General features: G+C 34.9%; 1 pseudogene; it reads left to right on the forward strand.

The window, feature by feature from the left end:
• Positions 1–2,613: 2,613 nt before the first annotated feature.
• Positions 2,614–4,639, forward strand: LOC149841019 (zinc finger BED domain-containing protein RICESLEEPER 1-like; annotated as a pseudogene).
• The last annotated feature ends 22,780 nt before the right edge of the window (positions 4,640–27,419 follow it).

A 27,419-nucleotide genomic window follows, 5' to 3' on the forward strand; every position in this document is an offset into this window, starting at 1 on the left:
AGAAAATCGAAGAAGTCATATTGGAGAATGAGAATTTAAAACTCGGTTTGGATTGTGAAAAAGAGTCAAAGTGCGAAGAAATTAGTCGCACTCATGTTACCTTCACAAAGGAACCTCCAGAGGAGTCTTTTCGTGAATATTTTGGTGACCCCATATTCAATGCAAGTGATGAGGAAAATGAAGAGAAAACCATCATCGATAGAGAGTCTGACGAGTTGTTTGACATTTCTTCACTTTCTGACATAGAATATCGTGAAGAACTATTTCATCTCATTTTTGACAACCCTTTGTTTGTTGAAAATTCCGAAGGTTGTATATCCTTGTTTGAGGACAAATTCATCTTTGACAATCCGATTTATCAAGATGTTGATGAAAACATTGAAGATGGAGAATCAGTTGTCTGTGAGGATGTCAACAATGACCTCACACATGTTTTTAATAATCCCATCTTCGAGGAAAATGGCCAGATTAAAAAGTTCTCTCAAAGTATTAAAAATTCTATTGAAATATGTGTCAATGAGTGCTTAGACATTGAACATTCTCCTGTTGAATCGTTTGAGAGTTTAGAGACTCATTCTAGTCTAAAAAATGATCATCTTAGCTTTAAAGCCCAAAATCTTGTTTATATCCATCAGTGGTTAACTGATCATATTACCCATACTTCTTTGAATAATCCCCATTTTAAGTTTGATCTATTACTACATTGTATTGTTTATGAATTACCTTGTGATTGTCAACATCATAGTGCAAAATTTGAAATTTTGAGGTATATGATACATAATCAATTGTTATCTGTTTCTGACCTACATTTTGTTACAATCAGTAGAACTCTAATGTAAGGTAAAGTTGTTAAATACAATGTTTTAGAGGCTTTTGAGCTTCAATCATATTATTCTGCGTTAGATTTTTTAAAGAATGTCGAATTGCATTGCTTAAATAATTATTTTCATTCTTATATGAAGTTGACTGCCTTGCATAATTTATTTCTTATTTTTGTGGACAGATACTACATTGATTTTATTTTAAATTTTTGCAGGGATTATAGAGTTGTGCATGAGAAGAACAAAGCTTCGAGGATGAAGCCTTTCGACCTAGGGGGGATGATGCAGAGCATCCTAAAGATCCAAACATAGAAGACGAATTGGATCTAGGGGTGGCAATTTCTGACCCGAGCCGCCAACCCGCCTCTTAAGCGGGTTCCGGTTGGGCTTAGGCCAACCCGTTTAATAAACGAGTCGACCCGCGTAACCCGTTTATTAAACAGGTCGGGTTCGGGTTAGGGGTATGCCAACCCGCCAACCCGGCTGACCCGTTTAATAAACGGGTTAGGCGGGCGGGTCAACCCGTTTACCCGAACCCGACCACCCGCAACCCGTATATGTTGCATTATCTAACCCTAATTTCCTAAAGTGAAATTAGTGAATTCATTCTTTTCTTCCTACCCAGCCGCAACCGAGAGCCGAAGAGTCAGAGACCTCTCCCGAGTCTCCTCTGAGTCCTCTCCACCTCTCATTGCCATCACGATTCACCGCACAGGCGCACACCACCACCCTCTTCTCTCCTCCCTCTTGTTCCTCCTCTTGGTTTGGCAATGGCACCCAAGCAAAGCAAGTTCAATCCAACGTTTCATCTCTCCCGCTGAAGGCACCTCATTTTTTTTTTATCTTGAAGGAGGAGTTGGAATAAGTATGGGGTTTGTTCTTCGTTTTTTTTAAAGGTCTTCCCATTCCCATCGTTTGGCAGCACTGTATGGTCTATGAAATTTCGTACCAGACCCAGGTATATTACTGCTCTCTCTCTAGTGTTGGTTGAAACCTTATGACGGTAATGCTTGGGTCTTTTTATTTTTCTTCATAATAGGCCACCAGAAATTCGGGATCTCCAAGGGTCTTCATAAGACTTATCAATTTCTGTTGCATATAGGAGCTGTTTTTTTAGTGATTTTAATCGTGTGCTCTGCATACTATGATTCATGTGCACGCTGTGTTGCCAATAAATATACATTATGGGCTAAATAGATTCCAAAACATTATAAAAAGTTGCTAATGGTTTTATTTTTCTCATCTTTTTTTATGCAATGTTTTGTCATCTTGTATATGTCCATCTTCATTTCCTAAAAATTCTTGCCTGGCCACTTGAATTGATTCAACTGTGTTTTCATCGATAATTAAAAAAAACATATCCTAGTATGGCATATGGTCATGTTGATAGATGAGAATATACACATTTGCTGATATTTTGGTATCACTTCATGCTTTTTAGGTGTAGTTACCATCAAAAATTGGTGTTCAAGCTATAAGTTGGCACAAACATAAGCACATATTAGCATTTACATCTGGTCCTAATCAAATATCTGTGCACGATTTTGAAGAATCAGGTCAGTGGCATATGAAAAGTATCTTCTATGTGCTTTTCTTTTTTTCTACAATATGTTTTTCTCATTTCAGGGGTGGAATATGCATTTGGTCTACTTCTTATCCAGGGAATACAACTTCTCTAAGATCTAGGTTAGCCTCTTAAGATATATGTATCATACTTCTAACTCAACTATTAATTTTTCCCTATGTTCTTTTACTCTATTCAGGCAACATTAAATATTACTTTCAATTAGTAATGGACAACGTTGTGGATACATCTGCTGAAGGTCCAGAAGAAATTAATTTTGAGGATGTTCGTGTTACGCCATCTACAGTATTAGGTGGAGAGAGTTCTAGTACTAGACGGAAAAGAAAACTAACCTCTAATGTTTGGGAAGCATTTAAGCAACTTCCAATTGGAGAAGATGGGATAAAGAGAGCTGTATGTAAATTATGTAACAAACCCTACCAAGCAGATAGCAAGAATGGGACCGGAAATTTAAAGCGTCATATGCTTGCATGTCCAAAATTGAAAACTAAAGACATAAGTCAATTATTCCTTGCAAAGTCAGAGGGAACTATGTCTTTACAAGTTTCTAAGTTTGATCAACAAAAGTATCGAGAATTGGTAACAACGATGATTCTTAAGCATGAATTGCCTTTCCAATTTGTTGATTATGATGGATTTCGTTCATTGATTACCTATGTATGTGATGAAGCCAAACATATTAGCAGAAACACAGCTAAGGCAGATGTTTTAAAGATGTATAAAAAAGAGAAAGACAAACTCAAAGATTTGTTGCAGTCTATTCCAGGAAGGATATGTTTAACATCTGATTTGTGGACATCTATAACTACTGATGGGTATATATGTCTCACTTCACACTTTGTTGATGAAAATTCAATATTGCAAAAGAAAATTTCAAATTTTTCTGCAATGCCAACTCCACACACTGGAATAGCTATATCTGAGAAAATTTATACATTGTTGACTGAATGGGGTATAGAGAAAAAAAAAATTCGATTACACTAGACAATGCTTCTGCAAATGATGTATCTGTTGAGTTGTTGAAGAGTCAGCTTACATTGAAGGATGTATTATTATGTGATGGTGAATTCTTCCATATTCGTTGTTGTGCTCATATCCTGAATTTGATAGTTCAAGAAGGACTGAAAGAGATAGATGATTCTGTTAAAAAAGTCTGAGAGAGCATAAAATATGTGAAAGGGTCACAAGGTAGAAAACAAAAGTTTTTGGAGTGTGTTAAGCAAGTTTCTTTGAATAATAGTAAAGGATTGAGACAAGATGTCCCTACAAGATGGAATTCAACTTATTTAATGCTTGAAGGTGCTATTATATATCGTCGTGCATTTCTTCATTTACAATTGAGTGATTCAAATTACAAGCATTGTCCATCAATAGGAGAATGGGACAAAGTTGAAAAGATTTGTGACTTTTTGAAGTTGTTTTATCGTGTGACATGCTTATTTTCTGGATCTACATATTCTACATCAAATTTATATTTTCAAGAAGTGTTTCTAATTCACTTAAGCATAGTCAATGGTATGCGAAGCTCAGATAGTTTTATTAAATTCATGGCAACACAGATGAATATCAAATTTGAGAAGTATTGGAAACATCACAGTATGATCTTAGCTATGGCTACTGTTTTGGATCCACAATACAAGCTACAGTTTGTGGAGTTCTTATATAATAAAGCAGAAGACTCTCGTGAGGCGATACAAGTTCGTGAGAAGATATTTGCTCTTTTTGATATTTATATGCAGAACAATCCTAAAGCTTCAAATGTTGAATCTTCAATTCCTCTGGATAATGGTTTAGAACGTGGTTCAAATGATAACTCACTTTTTATGGTAATTACTTCTAATACATATATTTTCAATTTTTCATTACTATATTTGTCAATGTTTTTTTTAATAAATTTTTTTGTGTGTAGGAGTTTACTTTATTTGAGAACTCTGGGAATGTGAATAAAGCACAAAAGTCACAATTAGAATTATATCTAGAAGAGCCTCGAATTGATTGGAATTCACAATTGAATGTTCTTGATTATTGGAGAACAAATAAATTTCGATATCCAGATCTTGCTCTCATGGCGTGTGATGTATTGAGTATTCCTATCTCCACAGTTGCTTCAGAATCTGCTTTTAGCATTGGTGGTAGAGTACTTGATCAATATAGAAGCTCTTTGAAACCTGAGACAGTAGAAGCGTTAATTTGCACTCGAGATTGGTTGTTTCATGCTAATGGTTATCCATAATCTTATATTTTTTTCCTTATACAAAGTATCAAATAATTTGTGGAGTTTGATTAGTGAGTTCTATGTTACTAACTATTTTATGATTTGTTACTAACTATTTTATGGTATAACAGAAAATTTAGTATTATTGGAGGAGCTGACAGAGGATATTATTGATTTGAACCCAACTGTGACCGCGAGTGCAATTGTAGAATCTGTTGAATGCTCAAATTAAAAACCAATATTTTGTAAGGTACTTGTAAAAATCTTGATACTTATGTTTTTTTTTTGTTTCATATGTTGTATCTTAATAATTTAACTTACTCTTTTAATTTTTTTGTGTAGGGTCATGATCTTTGGAGGATTGAAACAATTGATAAATTGATCTTAATGTTGATTGTTGACACAATGTATCGGATGATTAATGTTTAATTGTTATTGTGATGTGGAAGTTTAATTATTTATGTTTATCTTGATGACTGCAAGACAACTTGGTGGATATGTTTGTAGTATGGTTGTAACTTGTAAGACATTGTGTTTATGTTGAGTAAGGATGTGCCTTGCTTGGTCCAGTGGCATCAATTAATTCACATGGATGATTGATTTTTAGTCATGTATTTTTTCCCTCTGTTGGTAGCTTGGTATTCTTAGTGGAATACCAACTTGACTGTTCCAGGTGTTTCTTAGCCTTACACCAACTCAGTGAGCCATAGTAATGGAATATGCTTCTGACGGTGAGCTAATGTTGAGAGAATATGCAATGCTGGGAGATTCAGTGAGCTTTTTGAGAGAATATTCCCTTAGTCTTTTCTGGTTTCTTATTTTTATTTGTTTCGTTAATTGGTTTGGAGACTGCATTTTGGTTAGGCTTGAGGAAGCTGAAGAAAGTGAAGAGTAATGGGCAAACACTTGCAGTTAATGAGGTGTGTGTTCTTCCTTTTTTCTAATTCTCAGTTATCAAACCTTTTGCTATTCAAAATGCATTTTTGTGCATGTATCGAGTTATTGTATATGATGAACATGCAATTAAAAGATATAGTTCTGGCTAATAGTGAGTGTTTTTTTTCTGATCAATAGTGTAAGTACAAATTATTTTGATCAATTGCATTTTTTGCCTCCATACATCTGGAATAAGTTTGTTGTTTATTGGTGCCTTAGGTTTCCTAACCTCTCTTGTTGATCAGTTGCGTTTTCAGCTAATGTTGTTTTGCAATTTTTACTGATTTTTGATCAGTTATATTTATGCACAATTATTGATTAGTTGCCAAATTCCTTTACGTTTTCAAGTGCCTTAACAGATTGTGCTGGATTGGAAGAATTGGACTTGGGTCAGGGAATTCATGGTTGGGTAATCAAATGCAATATGGAAGATGTCTTCATTGCAACTGCACTGGAAGATGATGTCTTCATTGTTAGGCGTGAGGATGTTGGTTTTTTGTGTGATTTTTTGTCATATTGTGATGTTATGCTCATCTTAGATTTTGCTTTCACATAAACCAGCTAATCTCGATGGAAAATTTTAGATAAATTAATTGATGTGTGACCTGCTAGATGTAAAGATAATTTATCAATTTTATTTTCACCCAATTAGAAAAATGTGTATTACCGATGGGGCATCACCAACGGAAATATTATTCTAATAATGAGTTTGGGTTCAAGTATTAAATGCAAAACTTTTTGGCTCAAGTTGAAATATATTCAATTTTGTGGGAAAATATATAAAAACTCTGTTCTGTTCTTGAACTTGTAATGGCATGAATCCCTCTACTCGTATAAAGAAAATTTTGGGCAGAATACAATTTGTAGTTTAAGGTTATGGATATTGCACGTACATGATGACATCTTGAGAGATTGATGTGCCAAAATTTTCTTGTATAACTGCTAGGATTAGTTTAAAACCATGTCCTTTTTTTATGTGCAAAGAGGTACGGTCATTGTTTCATATATATTTTTGTACTTTCTAGTGCTTTACTTTCATGCTGGTGTTTGGGTGATTCAAAGTCAGAGTAGATCCAAGATGTTGTGAAAACATGTGTTGAACACATTGTATAATCCATGATAGCCTGTTGTAAATCTGTTTAGCTATCTGGTCCACCTCAGAAATGATGAGTGCTCATACAAATGAAAAATAGACTGTCATTTTCTTTTAACTTGGCCAACATGGAATAAGGTATCTCTCGACTATCATATGAGTTGCAATCTGCTTCAGGTGAAGAACGGGATAGTGGTCACAAGATTGCTGTCTCCACATGGTCAACCATGGTTGCTGGTTATGATCAAAATCGAAATACAGGAAGATGTATTGAGTTGTTTCAACAAATATCTCGAGAAGGAATGAAACCAAAAAAATATGTAACTTCAAGTGCTCTGAGTGTCATAGAATGTGAAGAACTGGGGAAAAAAATATGCAACTTCAAGTGCTCTTTTCATTTTGCTTCGTCAATTGGTAGTTTTAGACTTTAGTTTAACTCATCAGTCTGAATTGAAGGCCAATATGAATCATTAGACAGGTTATTCAGGTTACTCGGGTCGGTTATCGTGTCTACATTATCGTGTTGACTCGTTTAATAAACGGGTCCGCGTGTCGTGTAAACGGGTCGTGTTGACCCGACCCATTTATTAAACGGGTTAATCGGGTCGTGTCGGGTTACCCGTTTAATAAATGTGTCGGGTTCGTGTTTGCCACAGACAACCCGTTTAATAAACAGGTCGGGTTCGTGTTGAGGTATGCTGACCCGCCAACCCGCCGACCCGACCCGCCGACCCGACCCGATTGCCACCCCTAATTGGATCCCAAATCCAAATCACCCGACCCGATCCAGGATGCGACTAGTGGCAGATCCAATCGTGCAGGACCATTTGGGTCCAATTGGATCTCCGACACTATAAAATCTATTTGCATTTCATATTTTAAGTGTCCATATATAGTTCCATTTTGATGTTTGGTTCCATTTTTGCTTGTTTGGAACCATATTAGACTTTGTCCCATATTTTATTTTATTTTTATTTTTTTAAGTGCCCGATTTTATGGATCCGAATAGTTCTAGTGCCTTGTAAGATCTTTTTGTGGTATTAGAGGGTGTATGGGGTTTCAGGATAGTTTTAATTTTTATCACATTTTATTTTTATGCAATTTTGTTTGCGGGTTCAATTCATAGCATTGTTTGGATCTAGGCCAAGATCCAAACCAAAGGAGGGAGAGTAGGACTGATAGGATCCCAACCCACTACTATATCTTCCTCTATAATAGAGGAAGGGGGGAGGCCTCCTCTTTCCCACAAAAGAGAGAGAGAGAGAGGAGGCCGACCAAAGTAAGCCACCTTATACTTTTTTAGTATTTTTGTAGTATGAACTGACACAAGGTCGAAATATTGACTTTGGACAACGTTCACATGAGATGAAAGAGAGATCTATGGTCTCTTTTCAGGTTTCTTTAGTGTTTCAGGTGTTCTTCGTTGTAGTACGATACTCGTCCGTGTATTCATTATGATTTTTCATTCGTTTACGCATCAAAGGTACACAATTTCTCATTATTCAATATGCTTAGGGTTTAATATAGGTTGATCAAACATGAAATTGTGTACCTATGGTTCGATTTAAGATATATTAATTTTTAAACCCTTGTTTCGATTATATACATTCATTTTTAATGGTAAGCTTGATTTAATTTGTTTTCTGATGCAAGAACAATGTAAATTGATGTTTAAATTCATATATATGCTGGATTTGATGTTTGCAATATGTTAAATATATTCATGCATAGATTTAATGAGGTTTATAAGTATTAAAAATGTATTTGAAGGTTTTCATAAACTTGAAACCATTTTTCAAAATCATTTTTGATAAAAAATGTGTCTTCTTGCATAGAAACCTTATATCTTATGTTATGTATGTTATTTATGTATTTACAATATGTTTAAATATTGATATACATGCGTATGATGTGCTTATGATTAATTCAAAATCATTGGATGCATAATTATGATATTTTCTTTACAAAAAATATGAAATTTGTTGTGTTTATTTAAAAGCATGTTGTTTTGTTATTTTTGTTTCGATCAATTTTCAAAAACTTTATCATGCTCTCAAACATAAAATTCTCAAATTTTAGAAGGATATTTATGACAAGTAGAGAAAGTTTCATAAAAAAATTTTGGGTTTGTTTGAGGTCCTGATGAGGGAGATATGACATTTTCAAATCATAACAGAATTTTTGTATTGACTACAAGTTTTGTTGATTTTATTTCTCCCTATTTTTTCTATGTTTATGGTCAATTTTTTTATACTATTAGTATATATTAATGAAGACACATTAAAGATTTGGTGGTAAGATTCATTACGGTTTATGAATTAAAAATCACGTAATTTCGTTCTAAAATCTAGAATTTTTGAAACACAGTCTGTCTAAAAACATGAACATGCTATGGTGCATTAATTTTAATTCATAAATAAGATGGAGTTTAGACCTGATTTATATGCGAGATTGTGTAAGAAACATTCAATAAAATTTATAGATTTTTTTTTTTCATTTTGTAAGTTCATAGGCTGATGGTTTTCCGGTACAACTGAACCAGACAAGTCTATTCTAAAAAGAAAAAAATAGTTTTGGTAAAAGATTTATTTCTCCCTAATCCAAGATCGAATTTGACCAAGGTTTATAACCATAGTTAGATAACACATATTGGCATCTATTATAAAAATTTTAGAATTTATTTCATTTACTAGGATGCACGACACAATTTATACTGATAGGGAAAATTATGTTTTATAATCCTGCATCTAAACAGTTTTGGCTTGTAGCATGATATGTGTTGATTTACATGCATGTGTTGGTTCTAGATTTGAACCATGTGATTTATATGTAATATAATGTGTGATGTTCTATATATGTTTATATTAATCATGCGGCTATGGTATATGGCTTGTGAGCATTACATATTGTCTAACGGGTAATGCCTACTAGAATACATGAGATGATTTGAAAGAGAGCAAAATTATATTGTAGCTTGTAAGCGACATGTAAGCCATGGTTGTGTATTAGTGCATATGAATATAATAATCTTATACATGCATTGTTTATATTGCGTTATAATGCATATGATTAATGGCACTTGTTAGCACACAATGATGCATTGTTTAATGCATAGTGAGATGCATGCTATGGATGTTATAAATCCATATTGGTTCTTGTGGAAAAAACATGTGATAATTTAAAAAGGTAAAATAAACTTGAAAAGTGTATTTGAATCGTTGGTTGCCTTGCTTGTGTAGTGGGATCCTTGGATTTGCAATTCGCAGGAGAACTGTGAGATACCAAGCATCATGGACATTGTGTTCTTTGAGAACCCGCTATAGAGGTTTGTGTTTTCAACCATGAATGTAGAGAACCTTTCCACCACTTTGCTTGGGGTTGGTGATGTTGGCACCATCTATTAAGAATTAGTATACTGAGAAAGTGGCGTAAGGTGATGTGTCCCCATATGTTCCAGCCTAAGGTGATATGTCCTCAAACATCAGTTGAGGAACATGTGTAGTACCCATTTAGTAATAAGATACATCGGTGTGTGATTAAGATACAACTGAGTATTACTGTGAACCTCAAGATTTGAATTGTCTGATACCTGTGGGTCTTGGTCAAAATGATAACTTAAATTTGTTTGGCATTAACCATGTATATGCATTCAAAAGAAGGTGTCAATAAGGACATAAAAAATATTCATGCATTGGCATTGGTTCATGCATCGTATATGACTTGATACATACACATGCATCATTTTTTGTGTTGTGAGTATGTTGAATGTGTTTGTATGCAAGCATATCTAGATTGTTATGTCACATATGAATTGTTACATATGCTTAACTATTTTTCTAAAATATATGCTTTGATGAATTATGTGTTACTCTTTACTCTTGGGTAATATGAGATTTCATACAAGAAATGAGTTCTCATCTGTTAGTTAATATTTTTAAGTGACGAGGCTCAAGCTTAACTGAACGACATGATGGCGAAACTGGTTTACTGGGAGTGGCAATGTTTATGAATTAGTGAATGAGTTCTAAACATTTGAGATGGATTTGAATTCAGACTTGTGAACTTAAACTTAAAGTTTGATTATAGTTTGAAATTATTTCATTTCAATATGGTTTGGCATGAATGATTAATGTGAAATGGTTAGTATGGGAAAGTTAATCTGGGTTATATTACACATTTGAAAAATAAAGTAATGATTTGATTTTTGACAAAAAGAGTCATGTCTTTGGTAGTTCCATACTAGACCTGGTACTAGGAGACTAAGACACCCTCGCACTTGTGCACAAATGGGTCATTTAGAACTTGTTATGATTGAAGCAATACCATAGATTAGTCCTGAAGTCAATTCACTTCATTTAAAAAAAAGTCGAGTATTTTTGGGGGTGAATTTTGGGTCGTTACACTCTATCCCCCTTCTTTGTTCTTTGTTCTTCGTTCTTCGTTCTTCATTCTTCTTCTCTTCTTTTTCTTCTTCTTAGGGATTTTTTCTTTGATTAGGTTAAATCTTCTAAATAATTAGGGGTTTTTCTTTGATTTTAGGGCTTTGAATCAAATATCTTTAATTAGGGATTTTAATATTTAATTTTATTAGGGTCTTCCTTTGATTTGATTAGGGATTTGAATCAAATATCCTCAATTAGGGTTTTAGATATTTAATTTGATTAGTACTTATTTTCTTTAATTTTCTTTGATTAGGGTTTTAAATCATTTTTTTTTAATTAGGGCTACTTATACTTAATTTGATTAGGGTTTTTCTTGTATTTGATTATGTTATTTTTCATTGATCTTCTTTCATTAGGGTTTGAATTAGGGCTTTTTATATTTAATTTTATGGTTTTTTTATTTTATGATTTATTTTTCTTATTGTATAGGATTATTTATTTATTTATTATTTATTTTCTTGTATTTTATGGTTTTATGGTTTATTTATTATTTATTTATTGTCTTTGATTTTCATTGATTAGAGTTTTTTCTCTTTAATTTTCATTGATTAGAGGTTTTTCTTTGACTTTCATTGATTAGGGCTTTGAATCAAATATCTTTAGTTAGGGTTTTAGATATTTAATTTGATTAGAACTTTTTTTCTTTGATTTTATACTATTAGGGTTTTGAATCAAATTTTTATATTTAATTTTATTAGGGTTTGAATTAGGGCCTTTTATATTTAATTTTATGGTTTATTTATGGTTTCTTTGAATTTATAGCTTATTTTTCTTGTAGTGTAGGGCTTATTTATGGTTTATTTATGTTTTTTTTTTTTGCATTTTAGGGCTTTATGATTTTTGCATTTGTATATATTAAAAATATATATTCATATTTTTTTCTCAAATTACCCAAAATTTAAACATTTTTTTGTGCTTGGATTAAGTTTGAGATCCATATTTGGGGCTAAAATCCATGATTTTTTTCTAAACTTTCATAATTAGTTCCAATATGACACTGATTAAAGTATTTATATATAAAAAAATATGAATTCTTATTTTTCTCAAATTATCTAAAATTTAAATATTTCTAATTTTTAAATCCAATCTAAGATCTATATCTGAAGTTAAAATCCATAATAAACATGTTAAAACACTCATATGGTTGGGCATATCGAGTCATTGATCCAAAACGAAGTTATCCGAACTCATTATCTATGTGTCTAAGTTGTCCACACAACGTAAAACAAACTTTTGACATATGAAACATAACTTTCATTAACAATCCACCAATCATTGGATGGAGTACTATTGTTACATAATAGACAAAATGTGTGTTCTATCTTTTTGTTTGTTCGTTGCATCCAATCTTGGACACTCTTTATTTACGTAGATCTAATCTCTAAAAGCAAAAATCAACCTTTAGATCGTGATTATCATGTTTTGTGCACTATTTTATATGTCAAAGTTGACTCCCAGATCATGTTTAGAGCTTTCTTCAAACAATCATCTTCATGAGTTGAGTCACTGATTTTTCACTAAACTGAAAATTGAAAATAATGATATAGAAGAGATTATTCAATCTATTAACATGGTAAATAAATCATGTTAAACACAACCATATGGTTAGATCCAACATTTGGTGGCAATATCTATGCAAACAATAGTGCATGTGTACCACCATAAAGAGAGAGAAAGGCACGAACAACCCAAACCATTTTATAAATTTAGTATTTTATCCAAAAGATACAAATTTGTGCATACAAATCACGAGCCTATCAAGAATCAAGTTAGTGTCTTACCTATGCCATATCCCACCAACCACACTTACCTACCTATGTTGAATCCTACCAACCACACACATCTTGCTGGTCAATCCCAATCAGATTTGCAAGATCAACATTGTCCAAAACCAAGAAACCAAAAATGTTGAGGAGCCTAAAATTATTCCCCAAGTAAGCCAAGTCCCATATCAAGTGAGGTTTATAGTCCAAAAGTTAGTTCTGAGTCATCATGTTTGTCATAAGCAAAATTTGTCATCAACGTCATTTGTCGTCAGCAGTTCTTGCTAGTTTAAAAAAGCATGTTTCTTCCATTAGCCACCCTACCCTCATTCCAAACCAGGATCAAAGTATTCCAAATCTCAAAACCCCTTTACAAAATTCAATCCCTATATCTAAGGCAATATGCCTTGAACAAATCTCAAGTATATATTAAAAAACTGCCCATTAGAAGTTGTCCATCACAAGATAGATCGTATCTAGAAAGACAAATCCTCGATACACAGAAAACACATCCAGATCTACCAAAAAAACTATAAATAGGGAGGCACCCTCCTTATTTCAGCATATGGAGTTCAAGTCTTTAGCTACAACCTTACTCTACCCAAATCCTAGCACAACTAGCCTAGCCGACCTAGACTAGTTGAACCTGCCTAGTCTAGTCAAGGACCCAGATCCCTTATCCCACCTCCTTTTTAGAGCCTATGCCTAACCGAAGTGTCGCTCATGCTTTATTGTGCTCGTCAACAACGTACAAAGAACTACCTAAGTCCCATGTGAGATTCAGTTCATTTTAATCTTTGTATTTTTTATTTATTATATTTATAAGTATTGAATCTCCTAATGTTGGCATATTTTTTTGTTTATTTTGTCCCAAATCTTGGTGGTTCACACCATCGAGATTGACTTTTTTAGGATCCACATAGAAGGTACATGCACTCACAAGTCGTAGCCCCAAAGACGAAGATCTCAAGCTCTAGGTGTGGTTGATCTCTACTTGATGGTGGAGGAAAAGCCCTGATTTTTCAGACACATTTCTAAATTTTTTCTCATGAAAACCCTTCTTTTTTTTGTTTTAAAAAGTTTTGGGATCAACAAACTCACTATATGATAACTAGATCCTAGGATGAAACCTTGAATCCAAGGTTGTTTGTTGCCACCAAATATCCTATTTTGACCGGTCTCATTAGTAAAGTTGTTTAAGAAGAGAAGGAACCCAATTTCTTTGATCAAGCCATAAAAGAACAAAATTGGCAACATGCCATGAAAGAAGAAATAAAAGCTCTACATAGAAACTAAACCTAGACTTTGGTGCTGCTTATTGCCACAAATTTAGTGAGGTGTAAATGGATTTACAAAATCAAAAGATATGTTGATGGGTGCATTGCTAGATACAAGGCCAAACTTATGGCCAAGGGGTCTAGTCAACATGAAGATATAGATTATTTTGAAACTTTTAGTCTAATAATCAAGCTCACCTCCATCAAAATCATTCTCTCTATTGCCATGAGTTTAGATTGGCCCACACACCAACTTGATGTTAACAATGCATTCCTGCATTGTTTTATAAAAGAAGTTTATGTCACAACCACCTGATTTTGATGACAAACAATATCCTAACTATGTTTATAGACTCAACAGAGCTCTATACAGGCTAAAATAGGTTCCTTATGAATGGTTTGAAAGGTTGAAAGTTTATTTGGAAAAACTAAAGTTTATTAAGTTTAAAGTTAACTCATCTTTGTTCATTCCTCACAGTAATGGGGTAAAAAGCGCATATCCTATAACATGTTGACAATATTATAATTACATGAAGCTTATATAAATAAGTCTGAGAACTAATTCATGTGTTTGCTCAAGAGTTTTTCGTTAAGGTCTCAAGTCCTTCCCACTATTTCACATATATAAAAGTTGCTTGAGAAGTACTGGTATTGTGTTAACCAAAAGAAAATACATTACAAATTTCCTTAAATTGGGTATGGTTGATTGCAAATCCATTGTTACTCCTATTGTTGCCAATGTTTCTCTTTCTAAATTTTGTGGATAGATGTTGGAGAATTGTAATCAATACAGAAGTTTAGCAGAACAAAACACATAGAAATTGATTATCACTTCACGAAGGAAAAAGTTGCAAAGGGAGAAACAAAAGTGCACATTATTCATTTTGAAGACCAAGTTGTTGATATTCTCACTTAAGGTTTTCCTTGGCCAAAGTTTCTATATTTCAAAGATAAGCTTAATCTCAAGGAGATTAGCTTGAGGGGGCATGCGAAGATTCAAGACTCTATTGGATGAGATCTAGTTGATGAAGATGGATTCGATCTAGTTAGTTTGAGGGGCATGTTTCTAAAGAAAGATCTGGAGACTTGTTGAACAAGACCTTCTATTATAATAGGATTGCAGGCCCAAGGAAATCAAGACTTCAAATTAGCTAATTAAAAGAAAAGTCAAAGCTACAAAGTTGCCAATATAGAACTTTCAAATTTATCATGTAATCTCATGTGATCCATGGTGGACTATCCTTCCTTGAGTTTAATTAAGCAGTTCTCAAATACTTGTAAATTTTGAGAAACTTAATAAAAAGAGAGAAGGCTCACACCTATCATTGAGATATTATAAGAGAAGAGGAGGTTGAATACTAGACATAGTTCATCTTGACCAAACCACTCTAAATCTTGTATCTAATATTCTTGTTTTTTATTTTACAACCTCCTTCTTTGAGCTTTTTGAGGATGCAGGCTAAGCTTCTTCAAGAGTTGTTTCTTCTCATGTAGAAGAGCCTCAACAAAATTGGCCCATGTTGTGCCATTCATAAGGCGAATGATAGTAGGAGAGTGGTGCCATATAATACCTCAAACAAGGTCTTCTTGGTAAAGGAGCGGTGGCTGGTGTTGTAGGTTCACCTAGCCCAAGGTAGCAAGTGAGCCTTTTGCTTTGCTTGAATGCCCACAATTGCTCTTAAGAAATCTTATTATCATGGTGAAAACTCATGGAAAGCATAGGAGAACACGTGATTTGCTCTAAAAAGTATGAGAATATGTGATGCACCTGCAATCCCAAGGACATAGAAAATCTCTGTTATACTACTCCTACATACGTAAATCAAAAGCTAACAAGAAAGCAATGGAAAATTGCAAATAAAATTCATTAAATCAAAGAAATAACCAAGGTTCTTCATCCATCGACTGCCCTCTAATAATGCCTATAAAGAGTATTTAGAGGGTAAAAAGAAAATCCTAATTCTAAATTAGATTTGAGATAGATCCATAATGTAAGAGAGATTCAATTCTAAATAAAACTTAAATAAAGAAACACTAAACTAAAATAGGATAAATTAGTATCCAAATGGGTTCTTGGAACATGAATTGCCTCACTCCACTCCAGCATCATTCTCCCTGAGTTGGAGAAATCTCGCCCTTTGAGCTTGAATATACTTGTGTTTCTTTTAGTTTTTCTTGACCAATATCAATGCTTGAATTAGTGTCTCCATCCTGCACATAGAGATTCAATATCGGCAAGTCAGGAGGTTTTGGCAATAATATGATCTGATATACAAATGATCCAAGTAGTTGTACTTTGTGAATCCCATAGTTTATTGACGAATTCAAATGGGTTTCAAATGGATCCTCAAATAGGGCAAGCATGAACGAATTCAAGAAGTTTTGGGACATAATAAGGTCAAATTTTGGGTTTGGTATCCAACCTGGAGGATTTGGGATGAAAAACAGGTTAAACTGGGTTGGATTTTGCCATGGTTGGGATTGGTTTAAGTTCAGATTTGCTGACATTGGGTTCTATGTCCAAGAACTGGGCCGAACTGGTTCCTGAAGGGTATGATTCAGTCCATAAACCACCAAAAATGGTTTGCAATAACTAAGAACCGGATGGATGGTGCATTGAGTGACCTAACTAGTTCATTTTCAAACTGGTTTGGTGGGCTGATCCATCGGGTGGTCTCCCACCACCCGAGTTGGGGTGAAAAACAGTGGGGTTTATACCCACTGCCTGTCATCCACAAGGGCAGAGAGGTTCCGGTGGGCTGGTTCAAGTAGGCGAACGGACGCCAACCAGATTCTTGACGACGATGACCCTAATCAGTAGGGTCTAGTTAGAAGATGAAGGCCAGTGGGATAAACATAGGCCATGTCAGCTATTTGCACCAATCCAATCATAGGCTGGACATCTCCTTGGTCTACTCCACTCGAAGGGTGGCTAGGTTGTCTCTCTATTGCCCCCAACAATAAATAAAATAGAGTGATCCCTAAAATGGGATTCAAACCTTCAAAATCACAGGTGCATGGATTGCTAATGCATTTATTATGTCTAACAATGTTAAAATTTGGTGGAAATTTGTTTACTGCTTGTTTGTGTAGACACCCCAATTTTGCTTAAATAATTTTATGTCAAAATCACATATCGAAATCTAATAATTTCAGGTCATATAAGAGTTATTCTAACTTCAACTTCATTTTTGACCTCTAAAATGACATCCTCAAGATTTTAGTTTCTTATCTTTTAAACAAACAAAAAATTAGGTTAATATGACATCAAAGTAAAAAAGTTATGACCAAATAAAGTGACTTATTAGATAAAATTTATATCCCCACTTTGAGTATGATTTTGAACACTAAAATGACTAAATCCAGTTTTTCACCCAAAAGATAAATTAAATTTGAGGATGTTAGTTTTCCAATGCACCAAACTGCTTTTCAATCTAACATTTAAATAGGAAGGTATCTCGCTTAGTTACTAATGACAAATGGATCAATGTTAGCACATCTTGAACTACTATTAGTAATGTTGAATTATCATTATCCGTTGGCCTACTTTGATGTGTTGCCAATATTTTTCTAACAACACATAGATTGTCGTTAGCAACGATAAATTATCGTTAATAATTGACTCAGATCTGGATGTATCATCAGTATTTCTCTAATGACACATGAATTGTCGTTAGAAGATCTAGATTATCATTAGCACCATGTGTTGTAAGTGGTTCATTTGGTAAAAAAAAACATGAGCCATTAGAAGATAAGCCTCTAGAAACTTCCATCCTTATCCGTCCAACTTGTGAGAAATGGTTCATTGAACATAACCTCTACACCTACCCAATCCCTAGAACCATTTCTGAATCTTGAAATCGAAAACACACTTTTTGGGAGCCTGACAAACTCATTTTGCTTGATTTGACCTCTCTAGAGGTTTTGTAGCCTAACCCACGACTAGAGACTCATACCACACCACCCTCCACATCCCTAGACCCCATATGAACATTTTCACAAAGTATCATACCCGTTTGACTTGGTTTCACATCAAAACACAAAACCACACCACTATCAATTACTCGATTAGCCTCTTTAGCCTATTCCCTCTTGCGAAACTCCAAACCACCAAAACAATGACCCTAAGTCTTCTACCGCACCGTATTCAGCGAGGTGCAGGTCCTAAAACTCTCACCCACAAGTCCCAGGCCATTTGTCCATCTGGTTCAATGCATTGGAAACTGTATACATCCATCTAGAGTACCCGTCCGCCGCTCGGCATAGTATCCTAACCAGACCATCTTCCGAGGCATGTTCGGTTCAGCCTGCCTCGAGTGGTGAAAATTTTGAGACCACTACAACAAGTTTGGCATGTTTTGTAATGGGTGGGTTTTAATATATATATATATATATATATATATATATATATATATATATATATATATATATATATATATATATATATATTAAAACCCCAGCAGTGTAAAAATGGGCAATGGTTGCTAGGCCTAGAGGCAATGATAAATGAGAAAGGGTTGCTAGGTCGTCGCCTAGAAGCAATGCGTCACACTGGCGCCCGGGTGTGGTGTCAAATAGGCAAGGGTTCCCTCACTTTGTTGGACGGGTGGGGGTAAAGAAGTTAGTCCAAAACCATAAAATTAGGTTAGCCACTTGGAACATAGGGTCTTTAACTGGTAAGTTGGTAGAGTTAGTAGATGTTATGTGTAGTAGAAAGGTTGATATTTTATGTCTATAAGAGACCAAATGGGTAGGTAAGAAAGCAAAAGTGATAGAACCTTGGGGATATAAGATTTGGTATACAAGAATAAATAGAAATAGGAATGGAGTAGGGATTGTTATGAGCCGTGAGTTTATAGATAATGTAGTTGAGGTCCGTAGGAAGGGTGATAGGATTTTACTTATTAAATTAGTATTAGGTACAAATATTATTAATATTATTAGTGTTTATGCACCTCAAGTAGGTTTAGATGATTCCATTAAGAGTCAATTTTGGGAAGATTTAGATGTAGTACAAGGGATATCTTATAGAGAAAAGCTTTTCATCAACGGTGACCTTAATGGACATGTAAGCATTAGTAGAGATGGATTTGAGAGTATCCATGGAGGCTATGGTATAGGAGAAAGAAACGAAAGTGGAGAAAGGATTTTAGATTTTGGTTTGTCCTATGATATGATCTTAGCAAACACTTGGTTTAGAAAGAGGGAGTCTCACCGAGTAACATTTAAAAGTGGGGTTAATACAAGTCAGATAGATTTTTTCCTACTTAGAAAGAGAGATAGGGGTTGTTGCATCGATTGTAAGGTTATACCGGAAGAAAATATAGCTACACAACATAGAGTCTTAATTTTAGATCTTAGAATTAGACAATGCCGCAAAAGGGATAGACATAGGCTAGATCCTAGAATTAAGTGGTGGGCACTGAAAGGAGCTAAACAAGGAATGTTTGTAGAGCAAATAGTTAAGGAAGTTGATTGGTGTCTCGAGGAGGATTCAGAATCAATGTGGAATAAGATAGCGGGTGGCATGAGAAAGGTGGCTAAGGAGGTATTGGGTGAGTCTAAAGGTGGTGTACCGCTAGGTAAGGATACATCATGGTGGAACGAGGATGTCAAATTACCTATTAAGGTTAAAAGAGAGTGTTATAGAAATCTAAGTAAGTGTCGTGATAATGAGAATTTGAAGAAGTATATGATAGCAAAGAAGGAAGCTAAAAGAGTAGTTCGAAACGCGAGGGATAAGGTATATAAGGAGGTTTATGACAAGTTGGATACCAAAGAGGGCGAGAAGGATATTTATAGGCTTGCAAAGATGAGAGATAGGAAATCGAGGGACCTGGGTATGGTTAAATGTATCAAAGATGAAACACAAAAGGTTTTAGTCAAAGATGGGGAGATTAAGGAGAGATAGAAAGAGTATTTTGATAAGTTATTTAATGGAAGTCATGCTCAGGATCTTGGAGATTTGTCCATTCCTTTTCATGAGATAAATTGTGACTTCATGCGCAAGATTCAAAAGAAAGAAATTGCAGAGGCTTTGGAGAAAATGAAATCAAGAAGGGCAGTTGGCCCAGATGGTATACCTATCGAGGCTTGAAAATGCTTGGGAGAGAAAGGTTTAGAGTGGTTGACAAATCTTTTTAACAAGATTTGGCGGACAAATAAGATGCCTAATGAGTGGAGGAAGAGTACTTTGGTGCCTCTATATAAAAATAAGGGTGATATACAAGATTGCACAAACTATTGTGGTATAAAACTCATGAGTCATACTATGAAACTTTGGGATAAGGTGATTGAGTCTAGGTTGAGGAAGGTTGTCATGATATCGGAGAATCAATTTGGTTTTATGCCTGGAAGATCAACTATGGAAGCTATACATCTTCTTAGACAACTTATTGAGAGATATAGAGAGAGGAAGAAAGATTTGCATATGGTTTTTATTGATTTGGAGAAAGCATACGATAGAGTACCTAGGGACGTTCTCTGGTGGACAATGATGAAGAAAGGTGTTTCTCTCAAGTACATTAGTGTAATTAGAGATATGTATGAAGGAGTAGTAACCAATGTCCTCACTTGTGGAGGGGTGACAACCAATTTTCCTATAACGGTTGGGTTACATCAAGGATCTGCTTTAAGCCATTTCCTATTTGCTATAGTGATGGATGAGCTTACGAGATCAATTCAAGAAAATGTGCCATGGTGTATGTTGTTTGCTAATGATATTGTTTTGATTGATGAGTCTAGAGCTAGGGTTAATGCTAAATTAGAATTATGGAGACAGACATTAGAAGCAAGAGGTTTTAAGTTGAGTAAGAGTAAGACAGAACATATGGAATGTCGGTTAGTAAGCAACAAAGTAGTGATGGGAGTGTAGTGAAGCTTGGTGAGCAAGAAATACCGGTGGATGATTGTTTCAAATATTTGGGATCTATCATTCAAAAGTATGGAGAAATTGATGGAGATGTATATCATAGAATAATGGTTGGGTGGATGAAATGGAAAAGTGCAACTAGAGTGTTGTGTGATCGTAGAATGCCATTGCGGTTGAAGGGAAATTTTTATAGGACGACTATTAGGCCCGCTTTACTATATGGTACGGAATGTTGGGCTGCCAAGAGACATCATATTCAAAAAACGAGTGTAGCTGAGATGCATATGCTTAGATGGATGTGTGGAAATATAATAAAAGATAAGATTTAGAATGAGGAGATACGTAAGAAGGTAGGCCCATTGAAAATAAGATGAGAGAGAATCATTTACGGTGGTTTGGACATATTCGGCGAAGGCCTAATGATGCTCCAGTTAGAAGGATAGAGAAATGAGAAAATATATCAATTAAAAGAGGTCGTGGTAGGCCTAGGAAGACTTGGATGGAGATGATAGGAAAGGATGTGAATGCTTTGAACCTCACCGAGGACATGGCATTGGATAGAAATAATTGGAGGAGAAGGATTCATGTGGAAGACCCATAATGATTTTTTTTTGGTTCATATCGCCGACCCCAATTGTTTTGGGATGAAGGCGTAGTTGTTGTTGTATATATATATATTCCCTGGATATGGCATTTAGAAGATTTCACTATCTCACTAAAAGCTTGAGTAAGTCTTTAATTTTCAATATATTTATTCAGTGTAGTGTAGAACAAGTTGATTTTAGCTATACCATTCTTGTGGCTGTCATGACCCCTCTAAACTTGAAACTTATGATAAAGATAAACAAAGACTCGAGCTTCTCCACAACATTGTAGTCATTACTAAGAGCATAACCAAATCCCAGAATACTTTTGAGTGTGCTAGATGAGAGCATTTCCAGATTCTCTTATCAAGCTTTACGTACTTTCTTCCAGGAATAGAAGGTAAGCATATAACTGATAATTAATTAGCACACTAACCTTATATTCATGTGTTTCTAGACCAATAGGGGAACATCTCTTCATACGAGTTGGCTACAAATTAGTTTTGAAGCATGGGAGGAATCTCATTTTCTGAGATTTCATGCACGCATCTACGAACTTTGGTCCCCTGCAAAATCCAAGGTTGCCAATATTAAGACAATTTTATTTTGGCTGATGCAGACAAGGAGCGTCGAGACGCATGGTCAAGGGTCATATATGGAAGGGTGGTGTGTGTTCTCCCCCAAAGACGATCGTTAGCTGCATCTCATGTTTGGGGGTCCCAATGAGCGCCATGTATAAGAGCTCGTGGAGCTCGTATCCCCGTGTGTGTCGGTATCACTTAGCATCAGAATCTGGTGTGGTTGCAAAGACTTAAGTACCCTTTTCTGTTATGCTCGCCATGAAACGATGGTTCAAGAAAATTACAAAAATATCCTCCATTCAAAAGAAGGAAAACAGCGGTTTGAGAAAAGGACAGAAAAAGTCCTCCATCCAGAAAGTATGATGTTAACTCTTCAAAGTCCAAACGTTCCATTTTCGCCCTAAGCATTAAACTTTTGCCCCATCTGCTGTAACAGAAGCTCCCTTTGACAACACAAACTTTGTTGTCGTCTCGAGTAGAGGTTCCCACCTTGTTTTTTAGTCTGTTTTACAACACATTGTCGCCTTCTCATTCCTGCCTTGTGTTATAAAACATTCTCGTGTTCATGATCGACTGCTTCAATCATTGGTGGGCGTCATAGACGAATTTGTCGGCCATCTCTTTTTACAGTCTTCTCTTCTTTTTTGTTGTCGTTAGGCATTATGAAAGAAAACAATGACACACAAACATTCCAACTAGTGCCATTAAGGCACCGTGAGTACCTTTCCATGTCATTATGCTATCGTTGAAGAACGTATGTCATCTTGAGTGCCATTAAAGTGTTGTTTTGTTATTGCAGATGGTTGAAAACTTATCGATATTTGTAAGATGCTGAGACCTATTGACAAGAATTCTTGTTTACAAATGCGAGGAAGGGCCTCTGCTCCATCTGATATCCTCCATTCACTCAGTATATGCATTGTATCTCAAATTGCAGTTTTAGTAACATACTACCAATTTTTTAGATATTGTTTTGCTTTTTAATAACAATTTGTTTGCTATTATGCTGAATTTTTGTATCGATTTGTAATATATTTTGTGATATATTTATCGATTTGTAAGATATTATGTGTTTTGTAGTGTCGATTTGTAAGGTATTATGCTGAATTATAGTATCGATTTGTAATATATTATGCAATATGCATATCGATTTGTAAGATATTATATGTTTTGTAGTATATATTTGTAAGATATTTGTAGAAAGACTTTTAAAATGTGTGTGTGCAGAAATACATTTTTATGCGCTTGCGGTGGCGATTTTCGTATTCAAATCGCTGCTTGTGAAGTGATTTCTATGGAACTCGCTTCACAGTGTCGTAGATATAATTAAAGCGCTATCATCAACACATATGTACGACATGTCATTTCTTTTATTGGCTTGGCAAGTAACAACTTGATGCATAGTATAAGCAAATAACAAACCACAATTGTTTTTATACTGTGATACATTAAATCATTTCTTTGACTTGCTTAACCTTATTGATCTTCGTTGTTATATGCATCCTGAATAAATCATAGTAAATGTATGCGCTTGCTGACACAAATTGATATCTTGCTTATAACAGTGGTGAGCTTATCATCTAGTTGTAATTAAGATGATCTATCTCAATCATTTGAAAGATATGGAGAAGTGAACATATGTATTAATAACGCACCTAAAGAAGTGAACACGTGCACTAATGATGCACATGATAACAAGGGTGCAAGCATTGGATTCACTCTTGACTTGAATGTTCCAAGAGAAGAAATGCAATTCGATAATGAGGTAGACGATCTTGATAATACACTTGACAAAGGTGCAGGCACTGGGAATGTATATGATAGTACACCTGACTCTGTTCTCGTAGAAGGAATGCAGTTTAATATTGAGGATGCTGCATATAAATGTTACAATGATTATGCCTTAAAATTTGGCTTTAGTGTTAGAAGGTTTTCTTGGTCAAAAACTGCACAAGGTGTCCTGGTGAGAAAGACATACGTTTATTCTAAAGAAGGTTAGAAGAAATCAATTAGAAATCCAACAATGATCATGCCAGAATCAAGATGTGGATGTCCAACGAGAATGGTGTTGAGAAGATTTTCGAATGGAAAATATGTAGTTCATACTTTAATCAGTGATCATAATCATGATTTATTTGCTTTATTTATGACTCATATGTTAAGGTCACATCGTAAAGTAACTATAGCGCATGCTGCAATGGCTGAAATAGATGATAGTGCGGGCATTGCACCAAGGAAGACATACAATTTGTTTGCACACATAAATGGTGGTCACGAGAATGTGTCATTCACACCTATGGATCTAAGAAACCACTTGAGAAGTAAGATGACATATAACTTGAAGAATGGAGAAATATATTCTTTAGTTGATTACTTACAGAAGAAATCAAGCATTGACCCTGGTTTCTTTAGTGCAATGCAACTGGATAAAGATGGATATGCTGTGAATATGTTTTGGGCAGATTTAAAGTCAAGAGTAGATTATGAATGCTTCAATGATGTACTTGTTTTTTATACGATAGTGAAGATTAATATTGAACAGTGGCCATTTGCGTAGTTTGTCAGAGTGAACCATCACTCACAAAGTTGTATATTAGGCGACGCTTTTTTGTATGACCAGACCAAGGAAAGCTTTGAGTGGTTGTTCAGAGTATTTACGCAGGCAATGAATGTGAAGCAACCAGAAGTTGTACTTACAGATGATGATTACGCAATTGCAACTGCAATGTTTCATGTGTGGCCAGATGCACATCATCGCCTATGTTTATGGCATATCTTTCAAAATGTACTAAAGAACATATGACACATATTTAATCAGAATATGGGGTTTGACAAAAAGTTTACAAGGTGTGTACTTAAGAGCATAGACGAGGTCACCTTTATGTAAGACCTTGAAGACTGTATATGGTTACAAAACTTATATACAGAAAAAGAGAAGTGGGCATTGGCATATGGAAGATAATACTTTTGTGCAGGTATGATAAGCACACAAAGAGTTGAATTTATGCATGCCACACTGAAGAAAACCCTGTATTCATGTTTAACAATGTTTCACTTCATGAAACAATATGAATTATTTGTAGATGGTCTAAGACAAAATAAGCTTGAACAATATGTGAAATGCTTCAATACATGCCCTATAACATTGGGCATGAAAATATTGATGCGACCTGTAGATCTGTATATACTAACTGTATTTGAATGAATTAAGAAAGAAGTTATACATGTCATGAATTTCAATATAGAAGGACTCGTTCAAATCGAGAATATGCATAAATACCATATTTTATGGGAGGATGAAGAGCATCAGAAAAGGCAAGAAGCACATGTCATGTATAATGTTGTCAACGAAAAAGTTGAATGTATGTGCAAAATGTATGAATTCAAAGGTATTTTATGTCGTCATGCATTAAAGACACTTAATCAAGAGAAGATACAAGAAATATCTGAGTCATATTTAATGCGAAGATGGAGGAGACAAGCAAAGATTGAACTGCTGGATATGGATAATGCCAGTCAATCTGGTGTTGATGAGAAGTGTCACATAACCTCCCGTTACCAACAATTGTGTAGGTCATTTGTGCATGTTGCAGATTTAGTATCAAAAAGTGAAGAAGCCTATGTATGCATGAGAAAAGCGTCATGGGAGTTACTTGAAAACATGCAGTTAATTCACCATCAGTCTGTTGCAGCTCATGAATACTAATCCAAGATAATGGGACCGAACAACGTAGGTAAAAATCATGCTTTCTTTGACACTCCTGAGAAGTTGCATCGAAGCGTAAACATCATCTTCAACAAGTCAGGAGTGAACGTTGTTGATTATGATGAAAATATTCACCAAGCGAAGGGTATAAAAAGAAAACCTACCTCTGATTGCAGTCGTCAAAGGGCAAAGGGTGCAGTAGAATTGGTCGGCAAGAAAATGTCTAATAAACAACCAACCTCTATTCAAAAGCAACAAAGCCCTTCGTATGAACAGGTATGTAAGACATTATATTGCTTCCCATGTAAATTGCATTATGTGAAGTTTATCAATATCTAACTTGTGTAATTTTCCAACATACAACAATACCGTACGGACGTCATTTCCAACGTTGTAACCTTCGATCCTCCTGACCAGATTTTTCAGAACGATAGCTTCAGTTTTACAAGTCTTTTGGTATGTAATCAACGTTGGAAGGATGTTTGCATTTCTTGTGAAACTTATTGCAGTGTCTTATATTTTATGTTTCATGACAGACTCAGATCAATTCGAAAGCGAGCTATGAAACATAGGAATCGCGTGTAGACTATTTTTAAGTATTACCATCAAGTTAGTTGTCATACCTCTTTGCATGACCCAATTTCCACATTGTCAAATTTGTTAAGAGTTTAACAAAATAGCAAAGCTCATTTACTGAGAAATAAGGTACAGTGGGATGCCACTACTACTGAGCTCGTTTACTTGGAGAGGATGTATCCTTAGTTGCTCATAGACATTGTAACCAACTACTAATATTTTTTATATACGAATGTGGTTGTAAATCTTGTAAATCATATGGATTTGTAGTTACGAAGTTACAACGACAACAATATATCTTTGTTTTTATTTCCGATGGAAATCGTTTGTATTCGAGAATGTAACTCATTTTCTCAATCGCTCGTAAAAGCGATTAGGAAAAATCGATGACATAGACATTGCCCGTAATAGCAAATTGCTATACCATGTAGCCTTCATAAGTCATTGTGTAAATCATGATGGTATGTATCATTCACTTAGACAAAGCTCGTTGTCTAAAAGACATACGTCATTTTGTAAATCATGATGGTATAACGATTTACGAATTGACGTCTATGTCGGTCACAACTGGATGGCAATCACTCTGTTCATGAGCAGAAATCATGGTAAAGGTGCACTGTCATTGCTTGTGCAAATCGATTTCACCGTTTATTAATATTTTTGCAATAAACAATATTGAAATTAGCAGAATATTCAATAAACGATATTGAAATTCCATTATACAGTACACAACACAAATCACATAAACGACATAAAAGAGATGAATTTTGGAGAATATACGCCTGAATCGCCATCACTAGTCGTGTAGCTGTCGCCGTCTCCTTCCTCATCTCCTTCATCGATATCGATACCCATTTGCGATGAAGCAGGTTATATGTTCGATTCACGAACATGAGGTTTATAAAGGAACCATCAGTTTGTCTGTTACCCATTCATAGAGCAAAAGCTAATCACACTATTCAGTATTTG

Source organism: Nuphar pumila, chromosome 4 (genome assembly GCF_984573655.1).
Source record: "Nuphar pumila chromosome 4, dmNupPumi1.hap1.1, whole genome shotgun sequence".
In the NCBI taxonomy this organism is placed as follows: domain Eukaryota; kingdom Viridiplantae; phylum Streptophyta; class Magnoliopsida; order Nymphaeales; family Nymphaeaceae; genus Nuphar; species Nuphar pumila.